Genomic DNA, 15,598 nt, shown 5'->3' with positions numbered 1-15,598 from the left:
TTCCACAATTTCCATGTCAGCTGTAAACGAGTTTCCTTCTCTCCTTCCTCCAGCCACAGGGTACCATGGGCTGGAAGCTGGCCATTGAGGGTGCTTGGCATGAGCAGGGGCTTTGACTTTCCTCACTGCTCCATCTTTCCCTGTGCTGGTGCTACCTTCCTCATCAGAGCCTCGTGATTAGCTACAAGCCTCAAAATGAAGAGGAAAGGAGGTAAAAGAGGGAGTGAAAAGCAAGTGAACTCAAGCAAGGGAGCACTGTGGCCTTGCCAGTAGCTTGAGGTGGGGGAAAAAAGGTCAGTGGGGTCCTGGAATGAACGGGGTAGGGAAATGCAGAGAAACTTTACTATGTCACATCTTTCAGTCTTTGGTGAAGAGGGCACAGGCTGACATGCCAAGGGGCTAAACTCCAGGCAGATAACAGGGATTGTTGTGCAACCCTGGAACCCAGCCGAACACTAAAGTGCAGGATGTATGTCACACCTTTAATAACCAACAAGCAGTGTTTGCCAGATGCTCCATCAAGTGCCCCAGGTGGTGCTGTTTAGCCACTTAGTGCCAAGATCCAAAGTGTCTTTGACTGGGGCCAAAGACAGCAGTGAGGAGCTGGACCCATGTGGTCAGGAGAAAACCTGCGCAGTCTGCTATGATCAGATGATCAGAGATCAGATCTGGCACAACAAGAGAACGGTTTGTGGTAGCTGCCTCGACCACAACTTCAGCTTCTATTGCTCCACCTTGGTGTGGCCCTGGTGGCATTTTTATAGCATGAAGCCATGTCTTCTGATTGTACCACAGCTCTGGGCAAGATTGGGCTTTGATGTTCTGTAGTTTTGTTCCTGCAGCTCCCCAGAAAGATGTCTTTTAGGCAACATCACAGCTTCCCCATGGGGCAGTGCAGATGTGAAGCATCATTAAGTCTAGAGCAGATATAAGAGAAAGACGCAACTTTTCCTAGCTGATGCTGCCTAATCTTGGGCTTGGTGGGACTGAGGTGATGTGAGCAGTCTGCTCAGAGCGGGTCTTTGGGAATCTCTGTTCAGATGAGGCAGATCTGAGGAATGACAAGGACAGGTAGTCTTTATTAGCCATCCTTCCCCTTTCTTTTCCAAATATGTGGACAATGGCCAGACCATCTGAGGTTTGCTTGCTACTACTCAGAGTTGTAGAAGTGCCTCCTGGGTTCTGTTAGGAAATCTTTGGTGTCTCCCATGAAGGATCTTAGGCAGCCTCAGCTCCCTCATTGACTTCAGGCATTCACCAGCATGCTTTAAGGAAAGCCAGACTGGAGAGTTAGCTGTGATGGCCCCTGGAAGCCACCATCTCTCAAGCGGAAAGGAGCTTTATGAGCATTACTGGAAGCTGCTGTGGCTGAGTTACCAGAAATAAACCACTTCAATTTGTGGCCAATTGCTCGCAGACCACTGCATTTCCCACTCTGGTAGCTGGGCCACCTTCCGATTGCCTTTGCTTCTTAAGGAGATGTTCTGTAAACATCACCCACTGCTCTTGGTGCTGAGGGTACGTGGCAGTGGGGCAGGAAGACAAAGGTGGGTGCCTTGCTGAAGGTTCCTGTTAGCAGGAAGGGCCTTTTTTTTTTTTTTCTTTTTTTTGGGGGGTGGGGGGAGAGAAGTGCCTTTTCTGGGAATTTGTGTTGCCAAAGAACTAGCAAGAATAGCTCCTAATTCACAGGCAATTGCAGGGCTGGGGGCAGGAGGTAGCTGGAATGAGAGGGCTCTGCCCACAACCCAGGAGCAGAGGATGTGTCCCTGTAGAGGTACAGATGCCTCAAACTGAGGCTTTGCATGCATGGGGGTGGCCGGATAAGTGGCCTTTGGGCAAATGCTTCCATGCCATTCTCCTGCTTGTCTTTAACTTTAATTAAGCTGCACATTTGACTCACGAGCTGTGTTAACCTTCTTCCCACCAGGAAGCATGAGGCTGATGCCTACACAGCCATCAGCAACTTTTTTTTCCCACCACCCCAGGTGAATGGGGGCATGAGTAGTTAGCCCTGGCTCCCAGGGGGAAACTGATGAGGAGGGATTTGCTTTCTGTGTGCAGAGGACGGAAGAACAGTGAGCAGCCTCTGAGGCTGAGACTAGGGACATGTCAAAAGCATGCTAGGCAGCACCTGGTTTTCTTCCCCAGAGTCAGGAGGAAGAAATGTCCGACTCTGCATACTGAAACTGTCAGTGTGGTGATATTCAGTTTCCCTTGATGCTCATGGCTTGTCAGAGGTTGGGAACCAGCACAGACCCTTCCCCAGGAATGCAGGTGGTCCTGGTTCAGATGCCCCATGTGATGACTCTGGGTTGGGGCAATACCTGGCTCTGGAGTGAGTTCAAGTGAGGCCAAAGGGTATTTCTATGTCAAACTTCTGTCTTATACCTGACATAACACCTGATAACTCAGCATGCCTGTGCCATAGCCTATCACTTCATCCTATGGAGCTGGAATGACAGTCCTCAGCCAGGGGTCTGCCAAGACACATCATTGGCACAGGGCCCATTCCTTCTCATGATTCCTCTTTCCCGAAGCCCTCTGAAGCCCATGGGGAGAAGGTTATGGGCTCCACATACTCTTATGGCTGACAGCCTGCTCCTTGCTGTCCCCCAGCCTCTTCCCTGCACCATGGCCAGCAGTGCCCATGCTGCATGGCTGGAGGACTAGTTTTCTGCATCACTTGGCAGGTACTGGCCTTGCTGTGTGGTTGTCATGACCACGGGCACTGGGCTGTGGGACAGAGGTTGGCTCCTTGTCGGAAAAGTGGATGGGGTGTAGACCCAGAGGGCTATGTACAACAAGGAGGGAATTGGCCATCCTTGAACCAGCAGAAGGTGGCAGATATTTTATCTTCATCCCAGAAGATTTCAGGACAAACCCCATTCTTTCACTCAACTGATAGAGGATGGAAGAACCTGTTCAAAGGTTTCTATCCACTCATCCACACAAAAACACGCCTTTCTTCTCTGTTATTTCCATCCTGCTGCTGAGCTGTGAAGTTCCCAAGAGTCCAAGAGTGGAGAAAAACACTCAGGCTCAGCTTCTGGCTGGGTTGTGCGGTGCGTGTGTCAGCGCTTCGGGTGCAATCAGTTTTCCTTTGGTCAGTGAGTTTCTTCCGTTGTTTGGGTGGGCCTTGCACAAGCCTTTGAGGGAGAGCAAAGGTTTTTTTAGAAAGTGGAATATATGACTGTGAAACCACAAGAGTGATGGAGGGTCTCAGCCATGGGTAGAGGAGCCAAAATGGCTCCTGGCTGTCAGGATATTAGTCACTATCACTATCGCTTTCCCGGTGATCAGCTCCCTGCTACCCACCTTTTGTCAGCAGCCTACTGCTCCATGAATCATGTGGTGGGGTTTTGGGAAGACCACACTTTCCTCTCTATCTGAACAATTCCTAGGGCCTGACTACTACTGTGACATAAAAAAAATGTTGGTAAAGTAACCACAACACACTCATTTTGGAAACAGAAGAATTCAAATGGACGGTTTCCCTTTATACTTAGGAGTAAAGCCACAGGTCCTGAAAAAGCTCCAGCTGGTATGAGGCTGAGCACGTGTAAGAATCTGAGAATGTCTGAGATATGATAATAGGAAAAACTATCCAACTAATGCTGGAGCAAGCAACCTAAGGATGGAGTTCCTTCCTGTGATGTTTTTGGAGAGGCATAGACTTGCATCTCCCAGATAGAGCTGATGACGCCTGAGTAGATTGTCTTTCATGTTTATATGTCTATGACTCATCCTACTTCCCATCCTGGAATACAAATCAATGTTTAATGTCTCTGTTTTTAGATTGAAAGCTCTCTGATGGGCTCAGCTGATCCCACTGTGAGCACTGCACCCCTCCATGGCCATTCTCTGCCAGGGGTCTGCTGTCCCCATGACTGAAATGGCTCCTGGGGAGTGTCTTAGAGCAGAGGATGGAGTAGAGGAGTACTGTAAACATGACCCAAACTGTAACGTAAGAACAAGCACTGCTGCCATGGTACTGGTGAGACCCTACAGGAATACCTGCAAGGGCAGCTCAGTGCCTTATCAGCTTCAGGAGTGGCTGCTCTGGCAGTGGCAAAGCAGCAAACCCTGCCACACCTGGGTGTGATAGTGGAGGAGACTGCACTGAGCTCACCTGTATGTGCCACCAGTTGTGGGGAGTTTATCCAATGCTATAGAACCATTAAGGTTGGAAAAGATGTCTAAGATCGTCTCGCCCAACCACCAACTCATCTTCACCATGTCCACTGACCATGTCCCTCAGTACCGCACCCGCGTGGCTCTTGAACACTTCCAGGGATGATGACTGCACCACCTCCCTGGGCAGCTGTGCCACTGCATCACGGCTCTTTCTGAGAAGAAATCCTTCCTAATATCCAACCTGAACCTCCCCTAGCACAACTTGAGGCTGTTATGTCTCATCCTATCAAAGTTACAGAAAAGACCGACCTCCACCTCCCCACAACCTCTTTTCATGGAGTTGTAGAGAGTGATTAGGTCTACCCTGAGCCTGCTCTTCTCCAGACTGAACAATCCCATCTCCCTTAATCAATCCCCATAAGACTTGTGATCCAGACTCTTCATGGCTTTGTTGCCTTTCTCTGGATGCTCTCCGGGGTCCCTTTCTTGTATTGAGTGGCCCAGAACTGAACACAGTGCTTGAGGCGTGCCTCACCAGAGCTGAGTACAGAGGGACGATCGCCTCCCTGCTCCTGCTGTAGCATTATTTTTGATAAAAGCCAGAGTGCCTTTCACCTTCGGACACACTGCTGGCTCATGTTCAGCCAAGCATTGACCAACATCCTGTGGTTCTTTTCCTTCTTCTGGAGGCCTTCAGTCAGAAAATCTGCTCTGCTACCCTGGATAGACAGGATCTCATCTTGCTTCCAAGAAGCAAGTTAATGTTATTTTGGTTTATTTAGGACAGGTCTGCTCTTAGAGTTTCTTCCCAGGACTCCTGCAGTGATACCAGGTGATACCAGGATCTGCCACACTCCTCCTCTTCCTGGCGCCCCACTGCTACCCCTTGCACAGTGCCACTGTGCTGTCCCATGCAATTTGGGAAGCCACCCCCATCCTGCAGCCTGCTCCCAGACGGGGCAGCAAAACCTCGGCCCCCCTGGCCCCCGGCTGCACAACGGAGGGGCTGTGTGACCTGCCTGCTCCCGACGTGGTTGCTATAGGAAAGGGAAGAGGCTGGAGGGAATGTGTGGGACCTATTCACACCCCTAGCCCCGATTCACAGTGCCCCTGAGGTAATGTTTGCCTGGCTCGCCATGGCCTTGCCTGATAAAGGGGCCTCCGTAAAGCAAGGAGGGGGGAAGAGCTGGCCGAGGGTGGGAGAAATATTTGCCTTGAATGCCAGCAACGCGTGGAAATGGGGAGGTGATGGAGGAATAAGAAAGGACCCTTTGACTAAGGGTGAGGTGGGGGTCCGGCTCTGCACAGGGGATGTCAGCGCAAACACAGCAGCTGGGCAGTGGTGTGCGACAGGCGTGGGCATTGGGCTGCCAGAGGCCTGTAGCCAACTGCAGCTCCATTTTGGGTGCTAAAAGGCAGGAGGGTTTGTACCCTGACTGATGCTTGTTTGTCTGTTTTTCTGCCTACCTGTCCTGTCCTGAATGAGCTCGTTATTCAGATTATTGTTGTTATAGTTGTATTTCTGCTTTTGTACAGCCAGAGTGCCACTTGGCCTGATAGAATGCAGGATGGATTTTGTTCTGGAAAAACCCTTCAAGCTGCATGTGAATTCTAGGAAACAAAAGCAAAATTCCCATTGCCTAAAAGCCAGCAAAACAAAACTCCTTTGCCAAAATATCCTCATACAGAACAGCACTGGGTGAAGAGAAATTTTGGCACAGGACATGCACTAGCAACTTGTTAAATTTTTATAGATGATCTTAACAAATGTCCTTTTTGTACCCTGTTCTCCATGACAGGGCTGATCAAAGCAAAGGGACAAGCACATTGCTGCTGCTGGGATGCTTTGCAAGATGCATCCAACTCATGAATCAAGAAGCCATTTCCAACAGCAGCAGCTAGGCCATGAGCTGTTCTCCCTACTGTGATGGAGGAGTGAGGAGCGTGGTGGGAACATCTGGCCTCTGAGTTCCAGAGAAATAAAACCAAGCCCAGAGAGGAGATGTGGGGAATTTGAGGGAAAGGCCAGTGCAGATGGGCCACATTTGATCAGTGATGGCCAAAACTCAGTGTTATCAGAGCTGGACTAACATGGATAGCAAGGAACTAGTTCAGCTGGTCCTCCCTCCGCAGGACCACGTTTTGGACAAGCTGCAGCTGTTTGGCCAGGAGGCACAGTGTCAGTGGGCAAGGCTGGGTGGATAGTTCTTCCCAGTGTGGGTCAAAAGAAAACAGAAATGGGAGTGGGATTGGAGGAGAAAAAAAAAAGTTGCTAATGTTATAATGGCATTTTCTCGTGGGAAGGGAATATAGTCTACAGCCTTGGTAAAAAAGAAACAGAGGGGGCTGGGGCACTGCTATTGAGAATGGCTGGGAGCCTGGGAAAGCGCTTCTATAATGAGAAGGGAAAAGATGAGGGTGATTTAGGATAAGAAATGTTGTCGTTGGCTTCAACTAGAAGGAGAACAGGTCTACTTCTCCTCTGACTTTTTATGTGGCACCTATCATCCTAGGACACGAACAGCTTGCAAAGAGACCAGACTTCGAGGAAGCTGGGAATACAGTTTATAAACACCTCTGCTTACATGGAAAATAGGAATCCCCAGAAGTGGGTTTCTTACCCTTCCTCCAATACAGCCAATAGTCCCTCACTCAGGAAAAAAAGGAAAGCACAGAAATGAAGCCCTTTTTGTGTGTTATGGGAAAAAAAAAAAAAAAAAAAAGAAAAGCCAAACTGCTTGGCTGATGACTTTGGGAGAAGCAGTGTTCAGAAAGGTGGCTTTGGACCTTGAAGGATATCAGTGGGGGTGGGGAATGCTGTTTTTTTTTTTGCTTTGCTTTGGGGTTTAAGAACAGTTTTGCAGTCTCGCCACCCCCTGCAGCAGCCTTTCCACAGATGGCAGCCTGCCCACTGGGGAACGATGCATTGGGGATGTGCAGGGGAGCAAGGAGGGAATTGGGCCTTACTGTAAGCTCTGTCTTTTATTTTAACAGCTTGATTGATTGGTGTTCTGCCATTGGGTCAGCTGCTGTTAATCCTGTATTTATATTTACCCGATACATCTCTCACTCCATTTTCTGGAATTCCCCTGCTCTGATGGCTGCATCGCAGAACATTTAGCTTTCATTTATGTGCAGAAGAAACCAAACTCATTTGAATTTTGCTGCTTCTTAAGCTCAAAGTTTCCCCTGCCCCTTTTTTTTTTCAACATTTTTAACAGGGATCAAAGGATGTTTTTACTCTTGCAAGAAGCTGTTTCTTTAAAGCCTGTGTTACAAGTGATCTGGTGAGGCTGTGCACTGATGCTGAGCCCTCTGAGAGCTCCTGTGGCTAGCACGGATTAAAGGAACTAGGTCAAATTTCTAAACTATAGCATACATCTTTCTGCTGTTCCAGCTGGACTATCTATAAAAGCTGGAAAAGAAAATCAGAGTCCTGGAAAGAGGTTTTGCTGGATGTGCACTTCCCAGAACTCCCCCGAAAAGCAATCCAACTGTGCAGGCTGCAGCGGAGGATCTTCAAAAGGTTTTTCCTAAATCAACCCAGCCGGCTGAAATCCACTGGGAAAACTTTTGAGAATATTGCTTGCAAGATGGATGGATAATGCAAAAAGCACGAAAACAATACGGAAGAAAAGACATTTTTCTACATGGTGCCACTCCCAGCATTATTTCATGTGAACCAAAGCATAAATAAATGTGTTTCTCCTTCAGCCTTAAGTGCAGGTAGGAAGACATCACTGCAAAACAGTGTTCCCTGGCACGGGACAGAAAATTGTTCCCATGCATACAGCAGCACTGCATAATGGCTTGGGGTAAGCAAGGAGAAGAGGTTCCCCACCCATCAAAGCTCCTTCAGGGGAAGAAAGAGGCAGAGCATGGCATGCTACCATCCTTGGTGGGAAATTGAGTGCCATTTCCATCCACTGGGCAGAGGGACTGCGCTATTGAACTTTTTTCATCTGTAGCTTCTATGAAACAGTGCTGGCCAGCCTGGAACTTGGCCAAAACAACATCCTGATTCCTCAGCAAGTGCTGTGGGATCAGACCACATGTGATGAGGACCCCAGCTCCGTGTTGCATTGGGAAGAGATGGCCGTTGTGACCCCTGCTGTGCCCTGGGAAAGTTGTTTGCCTGTGGCTCACAGGAAGGAGAAGGTTTGCTTTCTCCAGATCCCGGATTTCCTCTCAGGCCTTCCTTATGTGCTGTATCACATCTTACCCCACTCTCACATGCTGGGGCCAACAATCACCCAGGCTACTAGCCCTCCTGTGCTGGCCCTGGGGCTGCACCCTGACTACCTGGTCCGGAGAGGAGCCCCTACTTCTGACCCAAAGGTGCCCATAGGACCGGGCAGCCTGGACACGGGACAATCAGGCTTTCCAGCGTGGGAAATTTCTAAAGAAGCAGTCTGTAAACCACATTTTCATTTAACTGGTCTAAATATATTTCAGTTTCAAAACACACACTTAAAAATAACTTACAGAAATATTTATACGGACACTGAAAGGAACTTTCCAGCTTTAGGGATTCAGCAAAGCCCACAACTGCCTTCCTGTGCAGTCACTCCTAGCCTGTTGTTGAGCCTTCTTGTTTTGAAAGCGTTGGAGTCTCTTTCTCCTCCAGTTATCTTGCCTCACTCCACCCTGACACATGAACTCACAGGGCTTTGCATTCAGCGACGTCAGGACTGATATCGCATGGCAGCTTTTCCCACAGCTGCAATCATAACTCCTTCAACAGCACAATTTTTCTTCCAGGCTGAAAGGGTTTGGCTTGTGTAGGAGAATTCAGCCCGAGGGATGGGGCATTACACATCTTCAGGAGCTCCCTTTCTCATTTCTTCACTCCATGCCGGTTCATTCATCTGGCTATCTCAGCTGCTGTGGGGCTTGGGGCAGATCTCATCCCTTGGCAAATGAATGTCAGCATTGTACTGTGGGGCAAAAGATCAGAGCTTGAATCTTTTGGGTGGTGTGGCAATAAAAATACGCAATGGTAAAGGTAAATGTGTAGCTTTCTGCCTTGTGATTTTCACCATCATTAGTTCCTTTTTATCACTGGTTTTTGCTGGGGCAATGTCAGCTATCAGAGGGTCAGGAGGTGTACCAGCCACTTCCTCTCTTCTACACAGGCAGTCCCCTTTGATAAAGAAAGGCTGGGCTCTTGCTAAAGCATCACGGTACGATTGAGTACACCAGCCAATACACTATGTCATATGGGAGAGAAGCAGTCTGACAGGTCGAGACAAAGGTTGGCTGATAAGGATGCATTGTGTCATGTGCCAGTGTGCCTCAGCTTTTCCAAAGATATCTCCGTAACCCAGGAATGCCTTCTAGGAGGCTGGAAATGTCTGTATTTCATGTCACCAGATTTTATTCTTAAATCATGACACAGTGTTTGTTCAGTACATATTGCAGCACTGGTGAGAATCTTTCCCTTGTTTAGCAGGAACAAACAGCCCAGAAGAAGGTGTGCTCACTGGGATGAAGGGTATTTGGATTACAAAAAAGGTCAAATGAGTGCAAACCCCATTGAAGCTGTATAAGCCACTCTGTCTGGCTCAGTGCTGCAGGAGGACTGTGCTGGAGACACGAAATTGCCAGAGAAGCTCAGCTTGCAAGATGCATTTGTGCTGCTGGAGAGGCAGTAGCTTGCATAGGAAAGACACAAACACTCCATCAAAACCAGTTCTGTGATGCCTTTATGGGAACAGTTTGTGACACTTTAATATGTCACCACCAATGAGTCTCTGGTTTTGATTTTCCAAGTAAGGTTCAGAACCCAACTGGCTTGCTAATGATTTTGCCTCTCTCTCTACCCCTGTATTTCTTTATGGACGAAGAGCAATATGTGGGTGAGAGTGTCTTAGTGTTTTTCGTCAAACTTCAATCTATCATTTCATACAAGCTGTGGTAACAGACTCTAGGCCACCAATTAAATGCAACTAGCTCCAAAATGTCACACAACGTCTATTTAAAGTAGTCCAAACTCCGGGCTTGGATTAAGACCCGGGCATTCATAAAAACACAGGATTAAACTGAAAGCTCCGATTTCCTTTAAAAAAGAAACCTTCCTGCTCTCTCGCTGCACAGAAACGGCAGCTTCCTCTGGAGGCCCCAAAGTTGGAGGGTGCAGCACAGTGCTTCACCTGGCAGCTGTGATGTCCATTTGCTCTGCTTCCTGCACTGAGGTTTTCCATGCCTTTGATTTTGCTACTCTTTGTGAGTTGATGTGTTACAAAGGCACACAGATTTTTGTTTCAGAAGAATTTTTTTTTTTAAACTCAAAGGATGTTCGTTTTTTAAACCCAATCTATTTCTGTGAACGAGGTCTTTCTGTGGTCATGCTCAGAGATCATAGCAGATAATTTGGTACTTGGAGTGTAGTGGTACCGAAAGCCTTGGGTGCCTTAACTTTTCCCTGTAAATACTACTGGAAATGAGTAAGTGGAACAGCTGCCTTACATTTACATCAAGAATGAGACTGAAGCCTGTACCAGGAACAGAGAACCTCAGGGTCTGCACTATGGGAGTTCCTGGGAGCTCTGCAGCAAGGGGACCAGCTTCCCACTATGCTCTGGCAAGATCTGGCCAACCAGCACACCAATTTCAGACCAAGCCAGTAGAGGTCACAGTAGGTCCAACGAATTCCCCATGCCCTCCTCCCAGCCAAGCCTACCCTCACATCTCGAACAGTTCAGCTCTGACTGTTATTAAACCCTCTTCCAACTCTACAACCTAAGCAGTCCAATGCAGACAATCTTTGGGTGCTTTTCTGGAGGGAAAAATCAGATTCTGGTGAGTTGAGCAGTGCCTACTTTCCCCACTGTGTGCTCCCACTACAACTAGAGTGTAGTACCTTGGAGGTGAAATCTGTCATGTGGGTGTGGATATTTTTCTTCATATCATTCCACAGAGGGAAAACACCAGACCTGCCAGATTGTCATGGTCCCTTATCTTCCCAGACCTCTCACCTTCATCCAACCTGTGCCAAGTTCATGCCAGCCTAGACGACATTCCCACTGCTGAAAGTCCCAAAGGTGATTGGGTCTGCATAGGACAGAAGATCATACCTGCCCATGCTGCACTGTCTGCAGGGCAGCAAATGCTCTAGGACAATCACTTGAACATCTTCATGCTGTAACTGACATGGATCCTTGATGTCCTAGGCTCCCTTGGGGTCTTTCACAAGAGTTGAGACGTGCTCAAGGAGGAACAGGCACTGCAGAGGGAAGCAGGATTTCCCTGCACAGCTACAGCTCTGTGAGGAAACTTCAGGTGCCACAAATACAAGACCAAATTTGAAGCTCTTTGTATGGGGATGCTGGGAATTATCTTCTTCTATTTCTAAGAATAGTACCTGAGGCAGGAAAGAAACCTAGAAAACTATGCCTTCCTGAAGTAAATATGGCAGACACAAAGCTCTGCATGGAGATCAAAGTTTGCATACAATCGAGCAGTGGCTGACTGGGGTCTTCCATGGGTGACAGGATATCCTGCCAGGATGCCTTCCTTGATGGAACTTCCTTGGCATAACACCTTGGTGGCTTTGGAGTCCACCATGACTATGACATCACCACCAGTAGGACCTGCACGCCCAGACTCCGCTGTCAAAAGCATGAGATGACCGTGGCTTGGTGAGCTGGGAGAATGAAGCCTGGCTGCTGCTTCCTGAAGATCTCAGCCACTGGAGGGGGACAGAGCACCTTGCTGCACAGGTAGGTCCCCCCTACCCCTCCCAGAGGAGACCCTCCCATGCCGCAGGGCTTCCACCCAGTTCAGCCTGGTGGATGGGCCACTGCTTGCACTGCCGCACCCTGGAGTGGGTCATCACCAGATTGCGCTGCCAGCAGAGGAGGGGAGCCATTTGGCAAGAAGGGAGCATTTCACACAATAGCAATGAGTCCACTGGCAGCTCAACACCACTGAACGTGACACCATAGGTGTCCTTGGCACATCTGAGGAGAGGAGCACACAGGAGTCTGGTGGGGGCCAGGGGATCTCTGGAGATGGGCCTGTGCATTCAGGCACTGTCCCCAAAGCCCTTTGTGTTTCAGACATGCTTCTGGTGTTCTCCATCTGCTTTGGACAGGCTGTTCCCATCTCCATCTTTTCCACAGGCCTAGGGCTTGAACTAATCAAGGAAGATGATGCTGGTGCAGCGCTCTGGCCCATGCCTGTCTGTGGATGCTTTCAGTAGATTATGGGGGCATAGGTGTGGTGGGGAGAAGGAGGGGGAGGGGGGGAGGGACTGCTCCAGCTGAGCTCGGTGCTGTGCTGGGCTGGCCAGGACCAAGAGGTGCCTTGTGGGAACACCAACAATGGGACAGGCACTAGGATCTGAAATAAAATAGTTTTAAAGGCTTATCTGTCAGAATGGTGCTAGCATGAGGGGACATCTCATCACCCCAAGGGATGTGTGGCAGGGACCTCTTTGAGAAGATGTGGTCTCTGCTCTGGATGGCCAAATGAGTGACTCATGCCTTGCTCTCTGTTGTGTCACAGTGATGGCTGGTGGCCACCCTGGCACACTAGTGGCAGCCTCCCTTGGAAATTTTAGGTAAGGATGTTGTGGGCTGGGAGAGGTGGCTTCCATGCCAGGCTACCTAACTAGCTTCCTGTGGCCAACAAGACCTGATCGATGAATGAAGCCTGGCTTTGGCACGCAGGCTGTGTTGTGCAATCTTGCATGATGCAACTGAACTTTACATAACCTGACGCAACACCTATGGCTGAAGTTTAAAGCAGCAGGATGGTTGCTGCTATGGTGAACATACCTTCCCTCGCACACACATGAGCTCAGCTGGTGGGAGTGGACAGCAACATTGCTCCAGCCAGCTCCATCTTTGCTCTTGGGTTTGAAATCACCACAAGCAAACAAACAAGCAAACAAACAAGCAAACAAACGAGCATTTGCAGCCTGTAAGGAGAGAGTAGCCCATGACAAGATATATAGGAGTCAGGCACATTGCAAAGGGTAGCTATGGAAATACCCTCCCTGCAACTCAATCTCTTTGTTCCCACCTAGAGTTAATCCTGTCCAAAGCCCCTTTCCTTGCTCCTGTCCCTGAAACCTGCTGGAGTTGGGGTGCCTCAGTTCCCATTTGCAGCCCCTCACTCTCCAATGCTCCTGCATATCTTCCTCCACCAGGCTAAATCATGATTTTTAGCTCAGTCCTGTGTTTAGCTGCCTTCTGGCTTTGCAGAGTCGATACTTATATGGGTGCTTTTGGGAAGGTGGCAGTACCTCTCTCATGGGACAGGACACCGATGCTCTTTAATACAGTATAATGCAAGATATCACACTAGATCTGCCCATGGCCTGACTTCCACTGTTGTTCGTACTGAACTTCAGGCCAAAGTAATTCTTCATCTTTTCTCTGGCACTTATCATATTTAAGCTAAAAGAAAACAGGGTAGTTGCTGGCCTGCTGCATTCTGTAAAAGTGGTGAGAGTTTGCAGCTGTTGAGAGAGGTCTAGCACATGTATAGTACCCGAGCAACACGGGGGCAGTGGGGGCATGCTGAGGGAGGAAGACAAGTCCGAGAAACCAGCTGCGTCAGGGGGTCTTGCCATGCCTGCTACTGTCATAGCACCATGCCAGTCCAGAGCAGCATGCATAGGTTTTGGGGAGCATTCCTGGCCTGGAACATAGATCCTGTGTAGGCAAGACAAAGCAGTGGAGCCCAGATGGAGCTAGCTTGTCTTTTTATTCAAGGTTCAGCCTGGCATGATCCCAGGTATCACCTGGCTTTCCCTTCCCCTTCAGGGGAAGCTAATCCTGGGTATTGCTGATGCTGCCAAGTTTGCATGGAAAATGCCACCAGCAGGAGCCAAGCAGCAGCTGCTGAAACAGAACTGGGAGGGGATGGTGATACAAGCCGGTATCCCCTTCCTGACGTGACTCCTACCTGTGAGTCACAACAGCCTCAGTACCTTTCCAGCCACACTCTGTGCCCGCAACTGTCACCTTGGTGCCTGACTCTGGCAAGGCAAAACCTCTTCCTTTTCAGCTTTCTGAGCTAGGCCCTCATGATGTAATACTGCAGGTGAATTTCCACAGCTCTGCCAGAACACACGGTGGGGCCAGGAAATGAGAAATACACCTTTCACCGAATCTGACCTCTGTGTGCCTGGATCGTCTCCCTTCCCCAGAGTACTCCTTTCTCTGCTTCCTATACTGCCCTTCCAAAAGTGCCAGGTCCTTCACTTTTAATGGATCCTGCACTTTGGTCACAACAACCTCACGCATCACTACAGACTTGGAGCAGAGTGGCTGCCTGAACACGAGCCAGGAGTGTACCCAGGTGGCAAAGAAGGCCAGTGGCATCCTGGCTTGTGTTGGAAAGAGCCAGCAGGAGCAGGGAGGTGATCATCCCCCAGTGGTGAACCACAACTTGAATGTTGTGTTTTGGGCCCTGCAATATAAAAAAGACATTGAGGCCCTGGAGTGTTTCCAGAGAAGGGCAACAAAGCTGTGAGGGGTTTGGAGCACAAGTCTTACAGAGAGTGATTGAGGGAGCTGCGATTGTTCATTCTGGAGAAGAGGAGGCTAGGGGAGACTCTGACAACTGCGACTGCACACTGCCTGAAAGGAGTGATGTATGGGTCAACCTCTTCTCCTCTCCCACATAACTAGTGATAGGACAAGAGGTGATAGCCTTAAGTTGCATCAGAGGGGGTTCACGCTGGATGTTAGGAAGAATTTCTTCTCAGAAAGAGTGGTGATGCAGTGGCACAGCTGCCCAGGGAGGTGGTGCAGTCACCGTCCTTGGAGGTGTTCAAGAACTGTGTGGATGTGGCACTGAGGGATGTGGTCAGTGCGATGGGTTGGTGGTTGGACCAGATGATCTCAGAGGTCTTTTCCAGCCTTAATGATTCTGTGATTCTCTGAAAAGCATCAGCTAATGTAAAGGCCACCCACCCCTGCAGTCAGGTCACAGATACCCTGGAAGAATCAAACCAGCTCTTTACATCCCTAAGCTGAACAGCCTCTGGGAAGCAAATAAATGGTTAAGGAGGCAGGCTGAGGTGCCAAAGGAGGAAGCAAGGCTTGCTCTGCACTCATGGCCAAGCCGTAGTGGGAGAAGCTGCTGTGTGTACACAGCACGCGCTCATCCATGACCATGTGGCTCTTCATGTTATGTCTAAGAAGGAAAGAAAAACAAGAAATGGTGACCATTATAATCTAGGAATACTGTGAATGCTGAAAAGCTGAAGAGGAAACCACAGACTAATGGCTGCTGCTATACCAGCTGGTGGAACACTTGCTGAGATGGTGGAAGTGTTCCCAACCTCTCTTTGCATAATGGCACTGGCGACAGCGATGCATCTGAGCTCCCAAAAAATGCAATTTAAAAAAAAAAAAAAGAGGAAAATGAAACAATTTCTAAATCTTTGTTTAGAAGGTGAAAGGAAATTACGAGTGCATTGCAAGTTTGGAGAGCATTTAAATGCTCT

The 15,598-nt window shown here is 48.9% G+C and overlaps 1 long non-coding RNA gene across 9 annotated transcripts in view; it reads left to right on the top strand.

Moving 5' to 3' along the window:
- LOC116229331 (uncharacterized) overlaps positions 1-15,598 on the top strand; it is a 103,440-nt gene that overhangs the window by 31,899 nt on the left and 55,943 nt on the right. For 2 of the 9 annotated variants that reach the window (XR_004166992.2, XR_016464128.1), the window contains one exon: positions 54-7,121. The exons of 5 other annotated variants lie outside the window; for them this stretch is intronic. This is a non-coding gene — a long non-coding RNA (uncharacterized LOC116229331). 2 more of the 9 variants (XR_004166991.2, XR_016464134.1) reach the window with 2 other exon arrangements.

The sequence above is a fragment of the Phasianus colchicus genome, chromosome 2 (assembly GCF_987193195.1).
Source record: "Phasianus colchicus chromosome 2, bPhaCol1.hap1.1, whole genome shotgun sequence".
In the NCBI taxonomy this organism is placed as follows: Eukaryota; Metazoa; Chordata; class Aves; order Galliformes; family Phasianidae; genus Phasianus; species Phasianus colchicus.
The sequence above is the reverse complement of the archived record's forward strand: the minus strand, read 5'-3'. Positions and strand labels throughout refer to the sequence as shown.